Source organism: Rosa chinensis, chromosome 7 (assembly GCF_002994745.2).
Source record: "Rosa chinensis cultivar Old Blush chromosome 7, RchiOBHm-V2, whole genome shotgun sequence".
Classification (NCBI taxonomy): domain Eukaryota; kingdom Viridiplantae; phylum Streptophyta; class Magnoliopsida; order Rosales; family Rosaceae; genus Rosa; species Rosa chinensis.
This window is the reverse complement of record NC_037094.1, coordinates 8,574,361-8,583,977: the sequence shown is the minus strand read 5'-3', so window position 1 is coordinate 8,583,977 and position 9,617 is coordinate 8,574,361. Positions and strand designations below refer to the sequence as shown.

General features: G+C 36.0%; 2 long non-coding RNA genes across 5 annotated transcripts; both read left to right on the top strand.

Annotated features, from left to right (window-relative positions):
• Positions 1 to 1,541: 1,541 nt before the first annotated feature.
• Positions 1,542 to 3,579, top strand: LOC112180473. Of its 4 annotated transcripts, XR_005804096.1 has the most exons (6): positions 1,542 to 1,716; positions 1,932 to 2,059; positions 2,153 to 2,226; positions 2,811 to 2,893; positions 3,015 to 3,087; positions 3,210 to 3,579. It is a non-coding gene; the product is annotated as an uncharacterized LOC112180473 (long non-coding RNA). The 4 variants fall into 4 exon arrangements; XR_002928305.2 differs by lacking the exon at positions 2,811 to 2,893; XR_005804095.1 differs by having other exon boundaries at positions 1,932 to 2,226.
• Positions 3,580 to 7,244: 3,665 nt separating this feature from the next.
• LOC112176072 lies at positions 7,245 to 8,549 on the top strand. Its single transcript, XR_002926776.2, has 5 exons — positions 7,245 to 7,396; positions 7,490 to 7,577; positions 7,801 to 7,996; positions 8,075 to 8,235; positions 8,357 to 8,549. It is a non-coding gene; the product is annotated as an uncharacterized LOC112176072 (long non-coding RNA).
• The last annotated feature ends 1,068 nt before the right edge of the window (positions 8,550 to 9,617 follow it).

Genomic DNA, 9,617 nt, shown 5'->3' with positions numbered 1-9,617 from the left:
ACTCACACAACGAAAATAAGTATTTCTGTTGAGCAAACTATTATCACACAACGGTGAAATCACCGTTGTCTGATTTTTCAATCACACAACACTCACTTAGACCACGGTGAGCTTGGTCATCAGACAACAGAAATCCACCGTCGTCTGATGACCTTTTTGTAGTAGTGGTGAGATTTGACAACGTCCGCCATCATCTGTCGTCCACCGTTTCGTTTCTTCAAATCTTGGAACAAAGCTCGAAGAGTATTTGCTGAGGATTTGCCTCTGTAAAATGGTCAAAACGCTAAGCCTAAGCCTCTCTCTCTCAGTATAGCTCCTCGCTTCCCCGATATACCGACCCAAATCTCCTTCATTGCTGCTCTCTGCTTCACCAACGCCACCCCCAATTCTCTCAACCTCTACTCCGATCTCCAAATCTCATCACAACTTCAACAACATCTCCCTCGTAATAGCGATGCTTCAAGCATGGCCGGAGGACGTGCGACCTGGAGTAGACTCGTTGGAGGCAGGCGAGGAAGATGGTGGCTGCGGTGAGTGCATGGCCGTGGTCGAATATCTGTGACCGAGGAGATAGAGATCCACTTTCTCTCTCCTCCTTCTCGAGTCATAATTTTTTTCTCCAGTGTAGGAATGCTGAAGCCTCTTGCCATGTTCATCAATTTGTTGTAAGCGTTTCTCTTAGTTGATTAGGTACAATTTAGGGATTAGCTTAGTATCTAGTTAGGTTTAATTCAATTCTTAGGGTTCAATTGGGCTTCTATTTAGTTCAAATCGTTTGAGATTTATGGTGTCGCTACTAGGTAGCTTCTTGATTGTTAGTTTTGTTTTGTTTTTTTGTCTTTTTTTTTTTTGGCTCAGTTCATATTGCTTGGTAACTAAATTGTTATTTAGGTGTAGGCTATTGCTTAACTATGTTATCAATATTCTGCATGCTTAATAGAATAAAGCAACTACCCTTGGATTGACATTTTGATATCAACAATGTGAAAAGGGTGTGGTTTGTCTTTGTCTTTTCTCATTTTACTCACATGTTCAATTTTCTTCTGAATTCACATGATCTTTTCGCGTGCCATGATTCTTTATCAGATTGTGTTGGAAGCAGATGGTTATTAGCCTTATCTCATATCTCCTTAAGAAGGTTTGAGGTCACACCACAACAATTGTGGGCAACAGCCACATAAATATTGCCACAAAATGAAGGAATGGTGGATAATGGAGTCATACCCACTGTTGTTGAACAAGTTGGGGTCTATAGCTCCCACGCACAAACCATTATGGGTTGCTATGTATTATTTTATATTTATGAAAGTCTTCTTTATTAGAAACAGTGACTGGACCCAATTTTCATAATTTTTTTTTTACAATTTCTATTATTTTCTTATTGAGTGAGTGTTTTTTTTATTATTAAACTTCATGAGTGGGTGTTGTTTTTTATTTATTTTACAATGAGAGTAACGAATGGGTGACATCTGTATGCCTCAAAATAATAATAATTAAAATTGGAGGAAGCTAAAGAAAGCCTTCTCTCACTATATCAAATTATAGATCTATTCTGTAAAACATCTCTCTCTCTCTCTATCTCTGTTTTTGCCTGTGTTGAATCTAGTGCCATATTTCCTCTTAGATCTACCCATCAACCCATCTGAATCCATTTCTATGGCACTCCATCAACATTCCGAACTACTTATCAGTCACCAACCAATGATCTCTTTTCTGGTGAGGAGCTCCTTTTTTTTTGGTGCCTCTATTTCAATTGTTAGATTCTCATGTCCTGGTTGGTAATCGATATTAGGTTGTCTTTTTTGATTGCAAGTAGGGAAAACCACATCGATCAAGCAACTATCTTCTGATCTAGTTTTTTTTTGGGTATTTGGTATCTGATGCTTTGATTTTATTGAATTTTTAATGAAAACGATTGTTTATTGGACTAGGCGCTTTATAAGGTTTAACTTCTACAAGTTCAGATCTTCAGGATATGGAACAGAAAGCTGCAACAGCATATGATCTAGCTGCAACAAAAAACTGAAATATGCCAACCCCTCCTCCAATCATCATCATGGTTCTACTTTCATTTTTTCAGTTCTTGGAGGACTTGGCATATATATCTTTCGTTTAGCATTTTATTAAATTACAATTTATGCTTATTTTGCAGTCAGTAATATGGATTTAAGAACTTCAGGAAACGACGAACAAGAGAAGAGAAAGATTTGTTACTTTCTCAAGCAGGTAAATTTATGTTATAGCTACACATTATTTGTCATTAATTGACTGGACTGGGAACACTTGATGAAATCCCAAAATATGAGACATCTCTTTGACTCATTATAGTTTTCATTTGTATTGAAAATGTATCTCTAGTATTTTATCGATCTACACTATAGTGTTTCGTATATTATTGACTAGAGTTTCTAGGCTTGGAGAGGGATTTGGTAAACTCTGTCAACTGTGCAGGAACTTGGATAGTTGATGATAAAATAGCCATCAAACCTCAGATACTTTTCTATAAACCATGGTACTGAAATGCTAATAACTACATTACAATTATTGTCATTTGCATTTCTAGGATAAATTAGTTTTACCAAAACCTACAAGCTTAGCCTTATGTTATAAACTTGTGATAGTTTACTGCTCTACCATCAAAGTTCTTGTGTTTGATGACTTTGATCATATGGCTTCAAGGGAAATTCAGTTCATGTTGCTTATTACTTGTTAAATCCAAGAAAAATGACAACATTGAAACAATTTAAATTTGTGAATTGAAGATGATTCAATGCCACTGACTAATCAACCGCATCTCATATGCTTGTTAGACTAATCAACGTATTCATGTTCCAAACGGTGAATTTCTGCTATTGCTGCATGTCTCGATCAAACTATAGTATCAGTTAATTGGGTTAGTGAGTTTTTTTTCTTCCTATGTTCAAATTAGTCATTGTAAACTGTCCTACACCATTGTTATTTGTATTTAATCTTTTCTCAGACATAATGTGTTAAGAGGTTATCGTTTCGAACAGGCAGCTACAAAAGCATATGATAGAACAAACCTTAAGCACGGGAGCACACAAGAATACGTTACTCACTGAGAAGGTAACCTAACTAGCTATAATTCTAGCATATATATAGTATTGCTGTTTTAAACAATATATATAATTTGTGTGCTTGGAGTTGATACCTATTTGATACGCTATCTTTTATTATTTATGTATCAGGATAATTTATATCAAGTCCAACTTAGAGTATCCAGCTTCCATGTTGAATTTTGAAGAGCCTGAACTGGTGTTCAAGACAAAGAGAAGTTAAGGCAAGGTCAATTAGTATATGGTATGTAGAGATTACAGATCTACTTATGTATAAAATTTTCAGTTCATGTTAGAGCTGTAGTTGGAGCCTGGGAGAAGTTGAGGTCATAAGCCATTTGGTTTGTTGGTTAGTATTTAGAGAAGTATAACACTATTGATGTACTAAAGTTTGCATAGGAAGATTTATTTATCTATTTAGTTGATTTTTACAATATAGGAAATTATTGTTGTATATTCAATACACAGATATTGGATTTTCATTATATGTACCAAAAAAAATTTCAGATATTGAGAATTCATTTTAATAATTTTTTTTTTAATATTTGTATTGATGAAGACACGAACCCAGCATAAGTGTGACCATACTAGAATAATATAATACTAACTTCAGCCCCCAACATTTTATATAAAGAAATGGGACCAGTCATGTCAAAAATGAGAAACAAGTCACGTAGAGAGTGAAGCGTGGGTATTCTTGCCAAAGCAACCGGCCCACAGAGCACTGACCCAAAGAAACGTGGCTACAATGTGGCAATGGCTCTTGGACACACACATATGTGGCCTTTGGCCCAAATTTGTCACCAATAGTGTGTGTGGCAGTTGCTTATAATTATAGTGGTGTCATTAATAAAAGGTGACTTAGAGCTTGCGAAGGAATCATCACGTCTTTGTGTGGATGAGGTAAACCTTGCTATATCTTGTTTCTAATGTAGAATGAGTTTGAATTTCTTGTACCGTGCAGTATCTCATTATAAGGAAGGGTACTGTGAATTTTCCCCTTTCCTTTTGCTGCCATTTATTTTAATTCCTTTGGCTAGAAACTTGAATTTAATTCTAATAAGATTGTATGCACGGTATGCATTGTGTTAGAGCATCATTTGGTCCATGCAGTTTTGGGGTTGGTCTGAATACAACATGCTTAATGAACTACTCTTGTTGATTATGACATGCTATATTTTTTAGGGAACTTCTTGTCCCTCGTGTTATACTTTTGTTAATTAAATATGTTTTTTGTAAAATATTAACTGTTATTTCCTAAGATTTATAGGAACAGAAGGGTCATGCATAGAGCGTACCTCTAATGAACTTGTAGTCTTTTGAATTGTGTGTATGGCTTTGGGGAATAGAAGGTCCTGCAGCTACCATTTTTTTTTCTGTTCTGAAGTAAAAGCAATTAGGTTTTATTGACAAAAGCTCCCTTGAATTTATTTAATACACATATCCTTCACTTAGCTATGTACTTGCTAAGAAGTTGTGTGAAAATGTTACCTCACATCATCAACAGCAAGGTGCTTAGATATGGGAGTTGTTAGTTAGGTGAGTTGTGATTGGATATGAGTTCCCTTTTGCTTACTTTGGTTGAAAATTTGTGTGAAACCTTATTTTACAGAGCAAGTTTAATTGATTTGCTATTATCAAAATGTGGACCTGTTATCATTTCTTTGTAGCTCTGTGCTCTATTATTGGTACATGTTGGGCTGCTTTATTATATTTCTCGCAGTATTTTGACTTTGATGCTTTAATATGTATCTACATGATCTCTCTTCTTTGAAATGTATAGCTCTATGTCTCTTTCTATTTTGCTGAGTCAAATAACTCTTTGTAAGAATTATATATGTATAACAGTATATGTATGTGTGTAATTTTTTTCATAATCAAAATATATCATTATAATAATTCACTGATTTTTATGGTATCTGGTATCTATACTTTCTGTCTTTGTCTTTCTGTTATTGAGTGTGTGATAAAGTTTCATACTTTCCTTTGTTTGCTCTATATGTGAGTTTTTCTTCAGTGAATAAAGTTCTTTGTGTGTGTCCTGTCCTCTTCTCTATATGCATTTTTTCTTCAATCTCATACCTAAGAGCTTTTGTATCGGTATATACATTAGTAAAATAGAGGTCAAGCTATAGAATGACAAGCGTGAAAGAGAGATAGTGAAAATTGAATGTCCTCTTGATACAATTACTGATTTGAAAATCAAGAATGCTACTTTTTTTTTTTTTTGGCTTTTTGAGATGTGAGCAATGCACATTTGTTACTGACTCTGCAAGTGTTTCTTCTTGTGTTTTAGGATAGTGAGTATATGAGTGCTCCTTGCAATATTTGGATGGAGAGTTTAGCTTTGTCTTGGTGCTGAGATGGTCATAGTGAGTGTATGAGTGGCCTCAGTTCCTGCTATGGAAATAACTGATTACACGCATTGCTATGTATGTAATTGTATCTAAAACACTAGAAATGAGTAAATCATCAAGGCAATTAATATGTAATTAATTCATTTTTATTTATTTTGTAGTAAATAAGTGAAATTATGGATTTCAGACGAAGTTGAGCAAAAATAGAGCTAATCGGAGTTATCGACAAAAAGTCAACAACAATGGTCAGCGAGTCAATGCCCTAAGCAAATATGTGAAAATCATTGGTTTGAGCTCGGAAAAAGCAAGAGAAGAAGAAGAAAATTGAAGCAAAGAAAAAGTTGTATTAAATAATTATTTGAATAATTAACCATTGTATTAATTAATTAAGAGATTAATTAATCATGCTCAGCCAAATGTCCCGTGTAGCAATTAAACCTTAATTGCTTGCTTGTTAATTGAAGGCTACCATGTGCTAGAGGGCCAGACCATCCCTCTCTTTCCCCTTGTCCACTCCCATGCTGCCACATGGCAGCCCCCATCCCATCCTTTCCTCTTAGTTACGAAAGCAGCAGCCACCAATTCTCTCCTCTCTCCATACATATATCCCATCATTCTCTATTCTCACCAACCCTACAGTAGTGGCCGCACACCCCATTCGAACCCCAGATTTTCCATCCTCTCCTCCAACATAGCCGCGACCCACCTCCCTCTCTAGTCTCCTATTTCTCTCACTTTCCAATTCCATTCTCAACCATTTTTCTCAAGAAATTTTAAGGAAAAATTAATGGGCTCTCACTCTACATCATCAATGATTCATCACCACAAAGGGATTTTGACTTGGTAAAGAGTATGGGCTTAATTTCAAGTTGGGTTCATATTTGCCTATAACAAATTGTGAGTCTCGCTTGTATTCCATCTCTCCTCTATTATTTCTCTTAATTTCTTATGTATTTGATAATGAGTTGTGAGTAGTTCAATTTTGGGAGTTAGGGTTTGAAGCCCTAACTCATCTTGTAACAATATTGTTGCTTTACTCTTAATAAATGCAATTTCCATTGTGTATGCTTTAAATCCGAATTTGTTGGTCCTTAGAAGCATGTTTCTAGGTTTTGTCACCTTTGAAATTATGTTGTGGGCAATTGTGATGAATAGATTGATAAATTGACAACTTATTAGTCTTGTTGCATCTAGGATTTAAGTGTGGTGACCATTAGCTAGCTTAATTGTAGCTAAGCTTGCTTGGGTCTCTATTATCTTGCTCTCTAGGCCTCTAATTTTGGATATTACGGCCTTAACCGGCGTAATGCACAAATTAGAGAGTTGATTGTGGCTTTAACCGACATAATCAATACACCCAAAGGATAATTGATTTAGTAGCCTTAACGACATAATCAATACACCGAAAGGATAATTGATTTAGTAGCCTTAACCGGTACTAGATACGGGACTTGACACATATAGAAAATGCATGCATTTGTGAAATAGGCATCGATGTTTACAAGATAGTTAGTGTGGATCACCCGACACTCCCATGTTCCCATTAATTTGAAATCCGAATTTTAATTTCTTGCTTGATAATTAGTTGTTTGCTTTTATTTTAGTTTGCATTTAATTTAGTTAATTCACAATTCAAAACTCCCAAATAAAATTCTACCTTCCATTGTGCATAACTCATTTGGGCTATAAGTTAGTGGCTTTGATTAGGCTTAGTGTGAGCTAAGCCGAGCATTACCGAGACTTGGTGCCTTGTGAATATTATTTTACTTTATTATATTTTTATTTTTCATTGTATGCTTTTAAGTTATATTCTAGCGCCAATTACCCCGGTTAGGTCCAACACCTAATCCCCGAGGTACGATAATCAAGGTTTTAATATTTCCCTTACTTGACAACGATTCGTACGCTTGCGAGAGTTTATGAGCCAAGTCAATGACCAAATGGTTCGATATATACCAACTAGTACGTGATCCTATCCTTTTCTACACTTTTATTTCTTCCAAATATTATGAATTAGAATTATCAATGCTGACTTTGCCTAATGTATTGATACAGCCATTTCATTGTCCCCGAGTTGGGTCCTGACGTCAAATTCTTATATGCTTCTCATAAGGCTCTTAAGGAATACAAGGAGGCTAAAGTGGTGTGTGTTAATGATTATTTTTTATTCATTGTTCTGCATGTGATCAAGGAAAATTATATATTGGTTAATGTCTGATGGGCAATCTTGGGTTTTGGTTTAGAATATATGCTATGTGTGGTGAATATCTGAAAGGCAATCCTACTTATCAATTTGCATTTCAATTATAAATATTTTCAGAACTGTTTGTAATTTTTCAATCTTTTGCAACTTGGAGTGGATACAGTCCTAGTTCTTTTTGGTCCAGTGTCCTACTTGTTGCTGTCCAAAGTCCAAACCAGCAAAGGGTGTTGAAAAGACATTTTCGCTAAAGGAAAGTACCTCTTTGCTAGATTGGTTGATGGATCGAAGTAACATTTGGGCTAATGATCTCTCTACTTCCCTAAGTACATTGCAGGCTCTTGAAGGCATTGTTGGCAAAGGTATTCAAATTTTATGCAGCTTTGGGTAAATGATGACAAGAAAGTGCATTTCATTAATTATTTATCTGTTCCTTGCAGACCACCTTGTCGTCTCTACCTCCTGCTCTCTTCTTCATACCCTGTTGATCTTGTTAATGAGACTAAGCTGACAATGAAATCAAATCATGGCTCCCTTTGCTGCCCAGAAAATTGTTGAAGTTAATGCTTTGGCAAAGGCATTGGCTGGTCACAAGGATGAGGTATAGCCTTTTATTCTTTCACTACCACTGATCCAGATTTGTTTTGTAAAGCACAAATCATGTCTTGGTTTTATACTTGATTAAAATTGCTAGTACTGATTTATTTTTCCATTACATGCAGGTACTGTATCATTCTCTTCTGCTGCAGTGTGCCACTTGCAAAGCTTCACAACAAGCTTGGAGGTGATGCAAATTAGTATATAGTGCACAAGATGGTTTGAAATGGTGCAGTTAGGATGCTTTCTTTGTTGGTTTTATGGTCTAGAAACTTGAGTGTATGGATAATTTACATATATATTGGAGCATTGTTTCTATACAAATATATTTGGAGCATTATTTTTGTGCAAATATTTTAAGCAAATAATCGATAATGAACAAACAACGGTTCGTAAATTATGTTGTATGAGTACATGTTTCTTTTGAATCACACAACTACCATTGGTTGGTCGCAAATATAATTACAACTATCACACCACAGTTATATACAAATATTTGTAGTAGTAAAGATTATCCAAAAACAGGTCATAATATTTTTGTTGTTTGATTAGACAACCAACATCAGCTGGAAACTTAATTCTGTTGTGTGAGTAGCCATTGAATCAACAAATTGGATGCGACGCATCCAATTTCTGGCATCGGCATGGGCAGATTTGGGACAACGGTTCTATCTTCTGCGTCGACCCTATGATCTCCACACAACGGTGATTCACCGTCGTTTGAGTGTTGTGATGCACTTGGGACAAAACTTTGCTCTTGGGACAACAGTTATACACCGTTGTGTGATGCATTTTTGTAGTAGTGCCCCCCCCCCCCCCCCCCCCCCAAATCACTCTATAATCAAACACCATTCTAACTACAACAAATATATAGAATTGCAATGCAGAGAAAAAGTTATACATTCTCTTGATGTAACAAGAAAGACAATCATAGTCTTAGAAATTTTGCCTATATATACCCGAAACAAGTTAAACAAAAACGGGGCTTATATATATATATATATATATATATATATATATGTACTTACATGAGCATTTGCCAAGCTCATGCTATCGCCAGTGGTACCAACTCCCATCAGCGGAGGGACCTACGGAAACACAACCAAGCAGGCTACTGCCTGAGCCCTGGCTCACCCCCGGAGCACCGCCGACGCGCAGCGTCAAGATGGCATCAGAAGCTCCAGAAAGTGGTAACTGAAGCATATCAGTCCCACATCGAAAACATGGAAGAGATCAGTCTCTTCCCCACCTATAAAAGGTTCTCTCCTCTCTCCTCTCTACTCATTAATGACGCATTCACTACTTACCTACTATTATTCTGTCAACATAAATACATTGACTACTTAGGCATTGGAGAAGAGAAGACTGCCCAACGCAGTCTCCCTC